Source organism: Triticum aestivum, chromosome 3B, assembly GCF_018294505.1.
Source record: "Triticum aestivum cultivar Chinese Spring chromosome 3B, IWGSC CS RefSeq v2.1, whole genome shotgun sequence".
NCBI classification, from domain to species: Eukaryota; Viridiplantae; Streptophyta; class Magnoliopsida; order Poales; family Poaceae; genus Triticum; species Triticum aestivum.
The window spans coordinates 386,256,460-386,274,102 of record NC_057801.1 but is presented as its reverse complement, the minus strand read 5'-3'; positions in this window follow the sequence as shown (position 1 = coordinate 386,274,102).

Sequence of the window (17,643 nt, the reverse complement as noted above, 5' to 3'; positions counted from 1 at the left end):
CCTTTATCTTGACATCACGGACACCATCAAAGAACGTTGAGATGATGGCCTCGTCCGTCACCTTGGGGATCTTGAGGCGGATGCTGTTGAAGCGCTGGATGTATTTCTGCAGGGTCTCCCCAGGCTGTTGCTTGATGCGGTGCAGGCCACCCGCGGCCAGGGGGCGGTCGCGAGTGCCCTGGAAGTTGGCGATGAAGCGGCTGCGCACCTCGTCCGAGGAGGAGATCGAACCAGGTGGCAGGTTCAGGAGCCACGAGCGGGCACCGTCCTTGAGTGCCATGGGAAACCAATTCGCCATGACTTTCTCGTCGCCATTGGCCGCCTCGATGCTCAGCTCGTAGAGCTGCAAGAACTCCATGGGGTCGGGGGTGCCGTCATAGCAAGGAGGCAGGTCCGGCTTGAACTTGCCGGGCCAGGCGACGTTACGCAACTCGGGGGTGAAGGCACGACAACCTGCTGCGGTCATCGGGGCCCTTTGCTGACGTGGAGCTTGCTCTTGACGGTACCCGCGCACCGCCGGCACCGGCAGCACGTGGTCTTTTTGCGCCGGTGCAGGGAGCACGGGGGCGCCTTCTTGAGGCCGAGGGATTTCTTGACTGCTTCCTTCTTGTCACGCGGGTACCAGACACGGTGGGTCATGCCCAGGGGCTGCACACCTTGGCGCCAAGGCGCCGTCTTGGGGCAGAGGTGGTGGAGGCGCTCCATGAGCCACATCACTCGTACCTGGAGGAGGGTGAGGCAACGAGAGGGACGGCGCCGGAGAGCCCCCTGCGGCACTGACGAGCTCGATGATACGAGCGAGCCATTCTTAGTAGAGGTCGTCGACAGGGCGGTAATGCAGGAGCTCGCGTGCCATAAGCAGCGCGGCCTGCGTGTCCATGGGGGAGCAACGAGCATGGGACGACAAGCCGGCTGGGGTCAGCAACATAGTGGCGATGCGGCCATCCCGCCGCACCGAGGGGTGCAACGAGGATGCTTGCTGCTCGTTCCCCGCTGGGCCGGTGGTGGCGTTGGCGGCAGGCGACGGAGAACGACGGGGAGGTCCGCCGACAGGAGCCATCTGGGCGGTGCGTGCGGTGAGAGCGGCCCGGGGCTCAGTGCGGGCTCGGTGAGCGTCAGACATGGATGCGACTAAGCGATGAGACAGATCAGCGGAAGGAAGATTTCGGCGCACCCCTACCTAGCGCGCCAAATGTCCGATTTAGGGTTCCGGCAAAACCCTTGAGGTTCGAACACTGGGGTGTGCACGAAGATTTCCCCCTACCAAATCATGCTCTCAGCCTCGCCGTGATCTCTAAGCTAGCTCGATGATCTCACAACACAAGAGACACAAGATTTATACAGGTTCGTCCCACCATTGTCTTGATCTCTCCGCGTTGGCGGTGGATTGCCTCTTGGGCCGATGATGAACAGTACAAGGGAAGAACAGCCTCCTGAGGAGAGGTGTTCTTGTGCTGGTGTGGTGTTCTACTTGTTCTGGTTTCGGTCCCTTTCTACTGTGGAGGCTAGCCCTATTTATAGAGGCCTTGGTCCTCTCCCCAAATATTGAGCGGGAAGGGATCCAACAACGCCCAATTTGAAAGGGGACATCTAGTACAAGCTATCCTGACTAAAGGTTGTCTTCGCCTGTCAAAGGCGCTGGTGGTGACGCCATCTTGGGCTCCACGATGACCTCCATCCTGCCATCCTGCTGGTCTTAGTCTTCTTGCGCCGATAAGGAAACCTTTTCTTGATGACTCGGTACTCCACGCCTGCGCTTGCCCCCTTAGCACCAAAGGGGAAACAAGGACACTGCACGCTGGCTCCTGCCTGGCCCTGGTCATTATGGCTTGCCTCACGGGAACCTTGCGAGGTACCCCTTGCCTTGATCTCTCCGCCTCCCTCGCGAGCCTACCTGGTGAGGCCGCTCCTAAGGAGGCCTTGTGTCGTCCGCCCCGCGAGGCTTGGCCCCTCGCGAGGGTCTTGAGTGTTGGTTGATGAAGACGGGCCATGCTGGACCACTGGTGGAGCCACGCCATGGGTCGCAGGCATGCAAGTCTGGGGACCCACGTTCCCAGAACACCAACAGTAGCCCCCGGGCCCAAGGTGCACTTGGACATGGCTTAGCGGCGAAGCCAAAGGGCAAGTGCAGAGCACCGCGGGCCCCAACAGCCTGCGGCCTTGGTCGATGCATGGCGACTGATTGGATGTGGGCATCTCCGCTTCCCCATGCTGCCTTGGCAACTGCCCGTCTGACAAAAGGCTGGCGCGGGCAAGGCTTTGTCGGTGTTCTGGGAACGGGGGTCCGCAGACTTGCCTGTCTGCGGCCTGCAGCGTGGCTCAAGCAGTGGCCCAGTACGGCCAGTCTTCATCAACCCAAGTTCAAGACCCTCGCAAGGGGTCATGCCTCGCGGGGCAGATGACGCAAGGCTTCATCAGGGGCGGCCTCGCCAGGCAAGCTCGTGAGGAGGCGGACAGATCAATGCAAGGAGTACCTCGCGAGGTGCTCATGACGCAAGCCATGACGATCGAGACCAGGCGGGCGCCAGGTGGGCGCCTGCCAGCGCAGTGTCCTCGTTTCCTCTTTGGTGGAAAGGGGGCATGTGCAGGCGTGGAGTACCGAGGCATCAGGCAAAGGTTTCCATATTGGTGCAACAAGACCAATACCAGCAGGACGGCAGGACGGAGATCACCGTGGAGCCCAAGACGACGTCATCACTAGTGCCTTTGGCAGTCGAAGACCACCTTTAGTCAGGATAGCTTGTACTAGTTGTCCCCTTTCGAAATGGCCGTTGTTGGCTCCCTTTCCGCTCAATATTGGGGAAGAGGACCAGGGCCTCTATATATAGAGATAGCCACCACAGTAGAAGGCATCTGGATCTCACCTAGAGCCAGCAGAGCCGTAGCAATTCCTCTCCAAGCACACCACCACAAGAACACCCCTCGCAATGCTGTTCTCCCTCTGTACTGTTCATCATCAGCCCCAGAGGCAATCCACAACACCACACACTGGATTAGGGTATTACACCACAACGGTGGCCCGAATCAGTATAAACCTCGTGTCCCTTGTGTTGTTCATCGTGTATCTTAGAATCGCGCCGAGGTTTTGGGGCGTGGATCGGTAGGATGTAGATCTTCGTGCGCACCCCAAAGTTCGAACCTTAAGGGTTTTGCCGGAACCCAATATCCGACATTTGGCGCGTCCCTTGTTTCGTCGCATCCATCATTTTGTCGCATCCATGGTTTCGTCGCATCCACCGATATCCAATATTTTCTGCTGTTCTGCGTTCCATCGTTTCGTCGCATCCATGACAGACGCTCGCCGAGCTCACGCCGAGCGTCGGGCTGCTCTCGCCGCCCGCGTCGCCCAAACGGCTCCCGTCGGTGGGCCTCCTCGTTGTTCTCTGTCGCCTGCCACCAACTCCGCCACCGGCCCGGCGGGGAACGAGTAGCAAGCTTCGTTGCTGCATCCCTCGATGCGGCGGGAGGGCCGCACTGCCACTCCATTGCTAACTCCAGCCAGTTCATCGTCTCACGCTCGTCGCGCTCCCACGGACGCGCAGGCCGCATTGCTCCTGGCACGCGAGCTCCTGCACTACCGCCCCATCGACGATCTCTACAAGGAGTGGCTCGCTTGCATCACCGAGCTCGTCAGCGCCGCAGGGGGCTCTCCTGTGTCATCCCTCTCGCTGCCTCGCCCTCCGTCCTTCATGGGCGATGCAGCTCAGGAGGTGCCTCCGTCACCTCCTCCCCAACAAGGCACCGTGGCTCCAAGGCGCGCGACCCCTGGACGAGACCCACTGTGTCCAGCGCCCGCGCGACAAGAAAGGAGCTGCCAAGAAATCCCTCGACCTCAAGAAGGCGCTCGCGTGCTCCCTGCTCCCGCACGTCAAGACCGCATCCCTGCAGTAGCATGCCAAGACCTCGTGCTGCCCCTGGCAGCGGTGCACGGGAACCATCAGGAGCAGGCCCCGCATCTGCAAAAAGCTCCAATGGCAACACCAGGTTGCCGCGCCTTCACCACCGAGCTATGCAGCGTCGCCTGGCCAGGCAAGTTCAAGCCAGATCTGCCTCCTCGCTACAACGGCATGGCCGACCCCGTGGAGTTCTTGCAGCTCTACGAGCTGGGCATCAAGGCGGCCAACAGAGATGAAAAGGTCATGGCGAACTGGTTTCCCATGGCGCTCAAGGATGGTGATTGCACCTGGCTCCTGAACCTGCCTCCCGACTCGATCTATTCTTGGAACGAGATGCGCCGCCGTTTCATCGCCAACTTCCAGGGCACTCGCGACCGTCCTCCGGTCGTGGGTGACCTACGCCGCATCAAGCAGCAGCCTGGAGAGACCCTGCAGAAGTACTATCGGTGTTCTAGGAACGGGGGTCCCCAGACTTGCCTGCCTGCGGCCTGCAGCGTGGCTCAAGTAGGGGCCCAGTGCAACCTAGCTTCATCAGCTGCTCAAGACCCTCGCGAGGGGCCAAGCCTCGCGGGGCGGATGACAGGAAGCTTCCTCAGGAGCGGCCTCATCAGGAAGGCTCATGAGGAGGCAGAGAGATCAAGGTAGGGCACCTCGCGAGGAGCCCGTGACGCAAGCCATGACGATCGAGACCAGGCGGGCGCCAGCCGGGCGCCGGCCTACGCAGTGTCCTTGTTTCCCCTTCGATGCAAAGGGGGCAAGCATAGGCCAAGGCCTCAGGCAAAGGTCACCGTTTCAGTGCAACAAGACCAAGACCAGCAGAGCAGCAGGATAGAGGTCATCATGGAGCCCATGACGGCGTCATCGTCAGAGCCTTTGGCAGCCGAAGACCAACTTTAGTCAGGATAAGTGTACTAGATGTTCTCCTTCAAAATGGCTAATTGTTGGCGCCCTTCCCGCTCATTATTTGGGAAGAGGCCCAGGGCCTCCCTCTATAAATAGGGCTAGCCACCACAGAGTAGAGGGAGGATCGATCCATCTCTGGGACGGATCAACCAGGGAGAGATCTAGAGAATCCAGATCACGCATAGACTAGAGAGAAGCGATTGAACTCACCCAAGCAGTTCATCACACCAGCTCATGAACAACCCTCGCGAGGCTGTTCTCCCTTTGTACTGTTCATCATCATCCCCTGAGGCAATCCACCACACCACACACTGGAGTAGGGTATTACACCACAATGGTGGCCTAAACCAGTATAAATCTCGTGTCCCTTGTGTGTTCTTCTTTCTAGCCTAGATCCTTTGCGAGACTTCGAGATGTGAGCTGGTAGGGGAAAGATCTTCGTGCGCACCCCAGAGTTCGAACCTCAAGGGCCTGCCGGAACACGAAATCCGACATTTGGTGCGCCAGGTAGGGGTGCGTCAGAATCCTTCTTCCGCCGCCTCGCGTTTCGTCGCCTCGCTGTTCAGATGTCAAGCGACCCGACAGCCAACGCCGACCGCTGGGCGGCGTGGCCCACCCACGCCGTGCCGCCAGCCTAGGGCGACCTCAACCTTGTGCCTCAGGCAGCTCACGCTCTGCAGGGCGCTGCAGGGCGCGGGCGACGCGGCCAAACGCCGCCTGCCCTCACGCAGCGGCAGGTGCAGTCAGCACATAAGCTTCTGGGGCCACAGCGCCGCACACCCGACGGGAGCAGGCGAACTCCAGGGCCACGCTCACAGTGGCCCGAGAGCTGCTACGGTGCCGGCTGCTGGAGGGCGGCCGCGACGTGTTATTAGAGCGAGTGGCCGAGCTCCTGGACGCCGACGCCTCGGGAGCACCTCCTTTCTGCGTCCATTTGCCACCCCAGATCCAGGGCGGGCCGTATGGCGGCCCCATACGTGCCCACGCAACTCCAAGCAAACTCCAGGGCCTACTCAACGCCAACCCGGCTGTCAGCACTGGGCGACAAGTCGCACCGGCCCCATCTCCGGCCGGCGAAGGAGTGCACGCTGCGGCCTTCGGCCTCGGCGGACCACCACGCCACCACCATCAAGACAACGCCCCAGGCCGGACTGCATGGCATGTGGGGCACTACGGCGAGACCCGCGGGGCGGTGGCCCTAGAAGCTTATGTGCCCCGCATGGTGGATCGAGAGTGCGCACTGGAAGAAGACCATGGCTCGTTCCTCGGGCCAGGCTGGGGCGAGAAGACACCAAAAGCTAAGCTCTTTCAGGAACCCCAAGAGGGCCTCAATGACCATGCCAGTTGCAGCAACTATCTGGTACCACTAATTCCTCAGGAGCAAGCTTATGCTAACCATGGGTCGCAGGAGGTACAGGTCGCCGCAGCAGATGGCTGCCCCAATGCTGCAGCCTCTTACCCCTCGGGAGGAGGGCACCTGGAGCTGCGGGAGAGGGGCCGAGATCCGGGTTCGTCCCCGCGGCACTTGGCGCAAGGCGTTCTCAGGAGGTAGGCCCTCTGCCGGGGAGGTGCCTCAGGGCCTGCCCCCGGCAGAGGAACTGTGGTCGTCGGGGGAACAACTTGCGACCGCTCTGCCCCATTTTCGTCGTCCTTGGTCTCCGGCCGCAGCCAATGGTGGTAGAGTGTGGCACAAGGCGGGGCCCTCGTTTGGCGATATGAAGCAAGGCCGATACCTGTGAAGAAGGCCCAGTGCCTGTGAAGCTCACCGCCCCGTGACACTCTCACGTAATAATGAGTGGGGTTGTACACGCCCCGGAGTCTCCGGAGAGCCACACTTAGGCCTCGGGGGCTCCTGCCCACACCCAGTGGCAGCACTTAGCTCCGCGCTGGTGAGAAGATGTCGAAGACTAGACTAGGTGCCGGACGCGGCTTTTTTCTTTTTGCCTTTTCCTCTGTTGACGAGTTTCTTCGATTTGAATTTAAGTTGGATTCGAGCTTGAGACTTGCATGTGTTTGGGGAAGGGGTGTTTAGTCTCATTCGAGCAATCTCTTGTGTTCTGGTTTCGGCTTTGCGTCCAAAGTTAGCGTCAGCTTCCCCTCGTGAGCCCCTCGCGAGCCGAGCCAGGCCGAGCACGTCTACAATCCGGACCGCTATCGCCACACCCTCTCCGGAGGTTCTCATCACAGGATCAATGGGTTCACCTAGAAGAAACTCGAAGCGCTGCGGCCCCCGCAGGCCCGCTCGGGACTCATCGGAGTCAAAAGGTAAACAAGTCAGGTGACCCATCACCGGGCCAGTAGCTAAGCTCACACGCAGCGTCATGCTTACCGGCGTACTAATCGCAAATCTTTACATGAGGGGCTTCCCCTCCCAAAATGCTCTTACAATCTTCAGGGCCGAGCCCGAGCCTTCTTCATGCAGGATAAACAGCGACGACATACGATCAGCCGGACATATCACTCACCGCGTCTTCTGGGGCGCCTCCAGAGGCGTCGCTGACATCACCACCACCACCACCAGCATCTCTGTTAGCGCCAGGCCCGTCCACAATGCCGCCTTCATCGGCGGCCACGATCACGCTGTCATCATCAGACGCGAAGGCCCTGATGAGGGCATCCATGTTGTCCTCCACCCATTGCGTCAGGTCGCCCCGGATGGCTACGGGCATCGGTGCGATGGCGGCATCAAAATCGAAGTGGGGGTCCCTGTCCTGCAGATTGCTGAAGACACGGGAGAAGGCACGCCCGAGCAAGGCTCGGCTCCTCTCCTCGACAAGCCAACGAGACCTCTCAGAGCGGTTCTCCAGAAGTGTCACCACGTCAGTGAAATACTGGAGGTTGCCGGTATAGTTGGTCTCATGCGGCTCCTTGGCGGCAGCCTCGCAAATGTTGCTCAAGGCAGTGTTAGCCCTTTCCCTGAGCGTTCGGAGCATGGGGGCATGCTCGTGCTCCAGAATCCGCCGCTGACAGATCTCGTCCTCATTTCGCCGAGCGGTGGCCTCGGCACCATCAACCCTCTGTTGGAGAAGAAGCAGCTCGACGCGGGAAGAGGCCAGCTCCGCTTGTGCTGCGCCAAGAGCGGCTACGGTGGAGTCCGCACCCCGCGTCACTTCAGCCAGTTTGGCCCTAAGGGCCGCGGTCCTACCCTCAGCTTCAGCCGTGATCAACTCCAACCTTGCTTCGTATTCGCGCTCAAGGGCCGAGCGAGCTTCTGCCACGTGGCGATTGACCTCTTCCTGGACTTGGGTTTCGCGCGCGGCAACGTCATCCTCCGCCTGAGTCACCAGGCGCTCCCTCGTCTCCAACCGCCCAAGGTCAAGGTTGTGCTCGACGGCCTCCAGCGTCAGCGCCTCCTCGTGCTTAAGGAGCTCCGCCTGATCGACGGAAGCCTCCTTCAGCAACACAAGGGCCGCCTGGCGCAGTTCCACTTGCTGCTCCAGAGAGTTGCTTCAGGCTTGGAGCTCCCATGTGTGCTCCTCCGCATCTTTGCACCGTCGGTCTGCTTCCTGGGCCTCCTCGACGGCTTGGGAGCAGGCCTCCCACGAGGACACCAGCGATGCTTCAACCTTCGCGTTGTTGAGGTCACGCTGGTGACGTGCAAGGGCGATGACTACCTTCAGTTTGCGCCTCTCCTCAGCGAGGCGCAAGCCTTCGGCCTCAAGGCACGCATCCTCGCCAGCAAGCTCCGCCCCGATCCGGCTCACCGCATCCGTCGCCCCCTGAAGGAACTCTTGACGAAGGGCGCGACGCTCCCGAGCGCGCCTGCGCACGTCTTCCGCGTCACCCTCTGCCACTGGCGTATGCAGAGGGCCCTGAAGCGGCATGGCCCCTCCCGGTGCGAGGCTGGGGGCTGGTGCCCCAGCAACCGCTGGATGGACCTCGCCAGGAGCCCGGCCTGGCACCGATCCGTCCCCAGAAGATGAGCTCAAGACTGACTTCAACCAGTCACCATCCACGATCAAGGAAGGAGTGCGGGGCAAGCTGGCTGTGCCCCAGGGGAACTCATGAAGGGAAGACAGCAGGCGCGCAGGCTCAAGGTGCCCAGCGTGACGGGCCACTTCTCCGACCAACCGAGTGGCAGGGGCGCTGCTTGAGCTCGGCGCGCCAAGGGTCAGCAGCGAGGACAAAGCTTGGGGGGATGGCTCCTTGGCCGTCTCCGCGAATTCGGTAGGAAGGGCCCTGAAAGGCCGTGGTCAGCTGCCACAACAGAGAAGTAAAGGAGCAAAGAAAGAAGAGGACTTACTCGTCCATGGCGAAGTACTTCCTGCGCTTCAACAGGCGGCAGGGGCGATCATCACCACCCAAGGCCTCCTTCCTCTTGCGGAGGGCCTCGAAGTTTACGCGGAACCGGCCTAAGCACTCGGTGCAGGGGTCGGTCTGCGGCATGGAAGAGGCGTCAAGGTGATTAGCACCAAGGGGACCGGCCTGGGGGACGCCACCAGGCGCCGCCTCATGAGGAACGGCCGCGACCTCAGGAGCCGTAGGCCGCAACCCCTCGCCTGCCACTGCTCCAGGACGGGCTTCAGGAGATGCCACCTTTGGGGCTCCGCATGGCGTCAGCATCTCAATATCATCCCCTTCAGCTCCCCGCAGTTCTTGTCTCTCTGCTCCATCACCTAAAACAGAGCCGTTTTGAGCGACCGGAAGAGCAACCACAACGACTGGATTCTCGCAAGGCCTCATGAGGCCAACCGGGCACAGCCCCCACTCGTCAAAGCTGGGCATCTGCCTCACGAAATCGGCCCTGCCTGAACAAAGATAAAAGAGGGCACCATCATGTCGAAGGCTGCCTGGGGAAGGATCGCCAGTCAGGACCCTGAGCACCGTCCTCAGCGCTTCAGGCGCCAGGTCCTCCTCCTGAAGTCGCATGCGGTCTTTGTACCCCACAAAGTCCCACATCCAACGGGAGTGGTGCTGAAGAGGAGCAATGCGGCGCTGGAGGAACTCCTTCACCACCTTGGGCGCCGTCACATCGAGCACCCTCAAACTCTTGAAGCGGCGCCAGACGAAGGCGAGCCGGGGGCTCACGAGCGGCTCATGATCCCAGCCTAAGTTGGGAACAGCAGGCAAGGTTGGGTGCGAGAGCAGGGGGCTGGGCACTCCGACATCCACATACAGCCACCGCTCTCTGAACCTGGCCTCAGAAGGAGGAAGGCCGAAATCGATCCCTGAAGCAGACGTCTCTGGCACGGCGAGGAAGCTCACGCACCCCGAGCATTGAGTGGGGTCACTCAGGCGCAAAGATAAGAAATGGCGCAGCAGAGCAACAGAAGGAGGAATGCCCACCATTGCCTCGCAAATGAAAGCGAAGACAGCTAGGAGAGTAATGGACTCAGGCCCGAGGTGCATCATGTGGATCTGATAATGGGAGAGCACCGCATTGAAGAAAGCGGAAAAAGGGGGAACCAGACCCGCCCACAGGGCATCGGCGAAGAACCGGACCTCCGTTACGACCCTATCAAAAGAGGCATGGGACACAGGCCAGACCGTGGTCCTGCCGCACTCGTCGAAGATGGTGGCAAGGGCAGAGCGGACCTTGTTCAAGGCTTCGGGGTTGAGTATGATGGACCGGTCAATGGCAGGGGCCACCACTGGAGGCGAGCGGGATGACGACGTGGGCTTCTTCCCCTTTTACTTCTTCGTTGGCGCCATGGCAATGGGAAGGGGGGGAGAGTTTGAGTTGGATTGGAGGCGGAGGTTGGAGCCTGAGGAAGAAGGAAGGGCAGGAAACATGCGGGCGGCGAAAGGGGAATGGTTGTGTGCAACCACGGGTCTGCCTAGCCGGGCGTGTTATGAGGCATCATGGGGAAGCGGAGGCGCCCATGTCCAATCAACCGACACGGGGCACCCAAGGCCGCAGGCTATTGGGGCCCGTGGCGCTTCGCACTTGCCCCTTCGCTTCTCTGCTAAGCCAAGTCCGGGCGCGCCTTGAGCCCGGGGGCTACTGTCGGCATTTTGGGAACGGGGGTCCCCATACTTGCCTGCCTTCGGCCTGCGGCGTGGCTCAAGTAGGCGCCCAGTGCAGCGCAGCATCATCAGCTCAAGCTCAAGACCCTCGCGAGGGGCCAAGCCTCACAGGGCGGATGACAGGAAGCATCCTCAGGAGCGTCCTCATACGGCAGGCTCGCGAGGAGGCGGAGAGATCAAGGCAGGGCACCTCGCGAGGAGCCCGTGACGCAAGCCATGACGATCGAGACCAGGCGGGCGCCAAGCGGGCGGCGGCCTGTGCAGTGTCCTTGTTTCCCCTTCAGTGCAAAGGGGGCAAGCACAGGCCAAGGCATCAGGCAAAGGTTACCATTTCGGTGCAACAAGACCAAGACCAGCAGAACGGCAGGATGGAGGTCATCGTGGAGCCCAGGACGGCGTCATCGTCAGAGCTTTGGCAGTCGAAGACCAACTTTAGTCAGGATAAGTGTACTAGATGTTCCCCTTCAAAATGGCCAATTGTTGGCGCCCTTCCCGGTCATTATTTGGGAAGAGGCCCAGGGCCTCCCTTTCTAAATAGGGCTAGCCACCACAGAGTAGAGGGAGGATCGATCCATCTCTGGGATGGATCAACCAGGGAGAGATCTAGAGAATCCAGATCACACATACACTAGAGAGAAGCGATTGAATTCACCCAAGCAGTTTATCGCACCAGCTCATGAACAGCCCTCGCGAGGCTATTCTCCCTTTGTACTGTTCATCATCAGCCCCTGAGGCAATCCACCACACCACACACTAGAGGAGGGTATTACACCACAATGGTGGCCTGGACCAGTATAAATCACGTGTCCCTTGTGTGTTCTTCTTTCTAGCCTAGATCCTTTGCGAGACTTCGAGACGTGAGCTGGTAGGGGAAAGATCTTCGTGCGCACCCCAGAGTTCGAACCTCAAGGGTCTGCCGGAACCCAAAATCTGACAAGTACATCCAGGGCTTCAACAACACTCGCCTTAAGATTCCCAGGGTGACTGAGGAGGCCATCATCTCAGCGTTCTTTGACGGTGTCCGTGACGTCAAGATGAAGGACGAGCTTGCCATCCACGAGGATCTGTGCACATCTCTGGAGCTGTTCAACCTGGCGACCAAGTGCGCAAGAGCTGAGGAGGGGCGCCTCTCCTTCCTCGAGCTCCCAGCTGCTGACTCAGAAGAGAAGAAAGCCAAGGCCAAGGATGTGAAGCGCAAAGGAGCAGCAGTGCTCGTAGCAGAACCAGACACGAAGCACGGCAGGGACCAACCAGAATCGTCCAAGGGTAGCCGATTCTGCGCCTACCACAACCTCTACACCCACAACACCAACGAATGCCAAGAGCTCAGAGACGTTCAAGAAGGACGCATCGGTCGATGCTCCGATCGAAACGACTGGGGCTACGGCCGAGGAGGAGGAAGAGGTGGAGGACGATGGGATGACCGAGGCCCTTGTCAGGGGTGGCGTGACTACCCTCGCAAGGATCGCTGGCAAGACCAACCTCGCGAGGAGGCTTGGAGGGATCAGCCTCGCGAGGATCGCCCGCAGGGAAACATAGGCCTTCCTCCTCTGCCACCACCACCAAGAAGGAATGATAACCACCACCAGGACGAGGGGGTTGGGGGCTTCCAGGAGCCACGTGCTATCGCTTGCATCATGGGTGGAGCCCAGGCCCCAGCCTCTCAATGCATCTTCGAGAAGTTTGCTCGCGAGGTGAACGCAGTCCTCCCCAAGCTCAAGGCCACGCGCCCCCTCAGGTGGTCCATGAGCGCCATCACTATCAGCTCAGCAGATCAGATCAAGTGCGCGGCTATGGCTGGCATCCTTCTAATGCTCTGTTCCCCAGTCATCAGCAACGTGTAAGTTACCAGGACTCTCATCAATGGCGGCACAAGACTCAACGTTCTATCCATCGAGACGTACAACAACCTCCAAGTGCCTTATGACCAGCTTCAGCCAACCAAGCCCTTCTCAGGAGTCACTGATGGCTCCACCACTCTGATAGGGCAGGTTCGCCTCCCTGTCACCTTCGGACAGTTCAAGAACTACCGCACCAAGCTCATCAACTTCGACGTTGCCCACATTCGCCTGCCATACAATGCCATCCTCGGGTATCCAGCCCTGGCCAAGTTCATGGAGGTAACTCACCATGGTTATAATGTCCTCAAGATGCCAGGAAGCGGCGGAATCATCATAGTCCCCTGCAAAGAGAAGGATGTGGTGTGCTCCCTCGAGCGCACCTTCCAAGCTGCATCAATCAAGGACCCACACAGCAGGAGCGAGAACCTTCCCAAGGCAGTTCGCAAGAAGAAAAGACATCGCTCAGCTCAAGGCCTCAGGAGGTTGGCATCTCCGGAGGTGTTGCATCAGGATCCGCGCCCGTGCAAGAGGCGCCTCCGTCCATTGCATAGGAAGGCGCGCCGGGCGACCTCCTCGGGCAGGGCTCGGGGGCTCTCTTCTGGAGGGCCTCAGACTTTGCCAAGATCACGAGGGAGGCACTCGGGCAACACTTGGAGGCATGCTTCACAGCACGCTTCCCTCAGGAAGGCATGGGTCAAGGAAGGCCCAACCCTCAGGAGTTCATCACCAAGACCACTCAGGAGCTTCAAGAATCAAGAGTCATACGTGGCGATCGCCGCCTACCTGGCATAGCTCCCCATCCACGCGAGGATGGCGGGCTGCGTGTCTGCATCGACTACCCAGGGCTCAGCCGATTCGCGTCTCAGGAGCGCCTCTAGCCTTTGCATGTGGGACGCTGCGAGGGTCCGCCGCACAGCTACATTCGCATGCCTTTCGGTCTGCCAAACACGGCTGCCACCCACCAGTCATGTGCGGAGCATTCTGGCAGCTTAGGAGGCCAGGCACCACGTGGTCCTGGCGGATATGGAGATGGTCCTTGAGGAACCTCCTGGACCCCCAGAGCCTCCCGAGGCTCAGGGCTCTGGTGGCTCGTGAGGATCGGCCTCTTCACTGCGCATCGTCAGCTACTCCAACACCCCTTCTCCAGCGGTACCAGGTGATATCTTTCGAGTTCATTTCAGCTGGGAGCGCCCTCAGGGCTGCATTCCCATGTCGCGTGGGTTTGTCTCTGCGGCATGTATCCCTTTTGCTTGTGTCTTTAGTTTACCTTGCTGGGGGCGCCCCTCGGGCTGCATCATCCCCAAGCCACTCGGGCCTGACCCAGTGGCATGTATCCTTCCTGCATTTATCTGAGCCGATTTACATTTCATGCTTAACCTGCCTGTGATAATCGCCTGCTTGATTGACACCTACCTTTGGAGCCGCTCGTGCTGGCACGGCGCTTGCGCACGGGTCCGTCCCTGCAATGTTGACAAATCTGAGTGGTCGAGCTCTGGCCCGCGGCAGCCCCGCAAGCGTCACCTCACCAGGCCCTCAGTGCCCTCACCACTCTCGGAGCAACCAATGGCCGGCCGATAATCGTAATGGCAACCCGTGTTTTTCTCGTGATGGTTTACAGGGACTCCCTGAGGCCTAAAACGGGAGGCATCGTGAGCTCTCTTTCTCTCTTGCCCGTGCGATCCGCTTGCGCGTTAAAAGGGGAGCTCCTGAGAATCGCAACTCTGGAGCTCTTACTGGCTCTCCAGCCCTCACCCCCTGGCCTTGTCCACGACATCGCGACCTGGCATACCAGCGACGGCTGAGCTCGCTCGAGGGCCGGGACCTTAGGACGTAGAGCGCGAAGGAGAGTGCGGGGAATAGAGGGGAAGTTCGTGAAGGCCTAACCCAGCTACATCCTGGCTATGGACGCGCAAGTCCATCCCCTCGCGAATGAGCAACTCCATGCCCTCGAGATAAGTCTCCCCCCTGGAATAGCTAATTGATGCGACACAAAACCTCCACTTAATGCGGCTCTGTGGTGGCGACGTTGCCTTCCTTTCTCACCTTTCGGCGGCTGCTTGAGCGCTAAAGGGGACCTCCTGAGCATCGCGCCTCTAGGGCTCTTCCTGGACCTCGGGCCACTCACCTCCTGGCCTTGACCACGGCATTGCGACCTGGCATACTAGCGACGGCTGAAGCCTGCCTGGGGACCGAGGCCTGTCAGCATAGAGCACCAAGTCGTCGCAAGGTTAGAAAGGGGGAGCTAAGCCGGGACAAGACAAGCATTCGCACCACTTCATAATAAGGATAATATCAACAAAATACATCGCGGACCCTTTTACATGCCCCCACGGGGTGTTTTCTCGACTCCTCGCAGGGAACAAAAGACGCGAATCCTAAGGAGCCCTAACTACACGCGCCTCCATGGCCGACGTCATCATCAACAATGGGGCACGGGAGGCCGGCACCAACCCCATCTAGATCAGCTGCGGCGACGGCCTAATGCAGCCGCCTTGCTCCGGGAACGTCGCGAGCTCGGGGGCACGTAGCAGTCGTTGCTCGTCTCCGGAGTCACGAAGAGCTAGGGAGAGTCGCTGGACTCCCAAGCATCACCACTGCTGCCAGAGCAGCCGTTGGGGAAGCGGGTGGCAGGCCTAGCCCTTGCCACGTCGATGTCCTGGCTGCCTCCTTTGGGACAGCACTCCAGCCGGCGGCCTTCTACATCAAAGACCTTGAAGAGCATCAAGGAGGCGCCGTCGTATTCGAAACGAATCACAAGGGAACCCCCTGTTCGGCATACTCGCGCGATCTCGCCCTAGCCTCGGGTCATGTAGACCTTGCCCGGAGCGACGACTTCAACCTCCGCTCCGGTCGCCGGGGTGCCGCAGTCGGCGTGCTGCAACCAAAGCTCGAGAGGCCCCCTCGGCGGCATCTCGAAGGCAAAGAAGGGAGGAAAGCGGATCCAGGTGCTCGGAGGCATCACAACATGGAGCAGGAGCTCGCGAGAGGAGTCCGCGGCGTGAACTCTAGGAGCAATGGCACGCACCGCCATGGCTCGCCGGCCTCGCCGGTGGTGCGGGCGGCGTCGCTCGGCGTCTCCTTCTCCAGGGCCCTCAGCCCGGGCATACGGAGGAAGCAGGAACCCAGGAGGCGGTCGCTCGTACCAAGGGCTCGAGGTCTCCGGCCTCGCAACTTTGACGCGGCGGCCAGGGACCGGCCAATTCTTCGGTGGGAGCGGGTAAGGCCCCTCCCGGGGGGCCTTTCCTTTCTCCTCGGCTGAGAATCGGCGGATCGGTGCCATTGGCAGCAAGATGGAGGAGGAGCAAGGAAGAAGTAGCGAGCGGAGCAAGAAGAGATGGACAACGGGGGCTCACACCTCTCCGTACTTATAGTCTAGAGGAGGCCAACCGTCGGCCTCCACGATCACAGGTAATGATGACTCTTTTTGCATGCAACAGGGACTCGTCAAATCGGGCAGTTGCCGAGGCGGTGTGGGGAAGCGGAGACGCCCATGTCCAATCAACCGCCACGCGGCGACCAAGGCCATAGGCTGTTGGGGCCCGCGGTGCTCCGCACTTTCCCTTTGGCTTCGCTGCTAAGCCAAGTCCGAGCACACCTTGGCCTGGGGGCTACTGTCGGTGTTCTGGGAATGGGGGTCCCCAGACTTGCCTGCCTGCGGCCTACAGCGTCTCTCAAGTAGTAGCCCAGTACGGCCCGTCTTCATCAACCCAAGTTCAAGACCCTCGCGAGGGGCCATGCCTCACCGGGCAGACGATGCAAGGCTTCCTCAGGGGCGGCCTCGCCAGGCAGGCTCGCGAGGAGGCGGAGAGATCAATGCAAGGAGTACCTCGCGAGGTGCTCGTGAAAAAAGCCGTGACGATCGAGACCAGGCGGGCGCCAGCCAGCGCAGTGTCCTCATTTACTCTTTGGTGCAAAGAGGGCAAGCGCAGGCGCGGAGTACCGAGGCATCATGCAAAGTTTCCATATTGGTGCAACGAGACCAAGACCAGCAGGACGGCAGGACAAAGATCACCGTGGAGCCCAAGACGGCGTCATCACTAGTGCCTTTGGCAGTCGAAGACCACATTTAGTCAGGATACCTTGTACTAGTTGTCCCCTTTCGAAATGGCCGTTGTTTGCTCCCTTCCTGCTCAATATTTGGGAAGAGGACCAGGGCCTCTATATATAGAGATAGCCACCATAGTAGAAGGCATCTAGATCACACCTAGAGCCAGCAGAGACGGAGCAATTCCTCTCCAAGCATAACACCACAAGAACACCCCTCGCGAGGCTGTTCTCCCTCTGTACTGTTCATCATCAGCCCCAGAGGCAATCCACCACACCACACACCGGATTAGGGTATTACACCACAACGGTGGCCCGAACCAGTATAAACCTCATGTCCCTTGTGTTGTTCATCGTGTAGCTTAGAATCGCAGCGAGGTTTTGGGGCGTGTATCGGTAGGGAGTAGATCTTCGTGCGCACCCTAGAGTTCGAACCTTAAGGGTTTTTCCGATATCCGACAGGCTTGCCTTCATTACTTTCCTTCGTCTTGCTCCAGATCCCCTTCCTCGCTCCTGCCTTCTGAAATCTCCAGATCCGCTCCACTCCTTCCCCTTGAGAAACCGATGGCGCCCCGGAAGGCCAAGGTTGACGCGCTGCCAGCCTGGTATGAGCCGGCCCTAGATGCGTCCACTGTCCGGAGAAGAATTTCGCCGCCACGCGCCTGCTGACGGCGGGGGAGAGCAATGAGAAGGGGAAGACCAAACTCCGGGCTAGCTCCGCCATGCCGGAGGCTCAGGGGAGCACTTTCTATCCCTTCTTCACGAACATCTTCGTCGCAGGCTTAGTTCCCCCCTTCTACGACCTCTTCTATGCCTTCCTCCACCATTACAGGTTGCAGGCCCTTCATCTCCATCCCAACTCCATTCCCCTCTTGTCAATTTTCGCCTACTACTGCGCGACACAAGTTGTGGTGATGCCGTCCGTGGCTCTACTGCGCCACTTCTTCCTTCTGTGGAACAACGGCAACCACACCTTGGCGTGCGCCAATTTC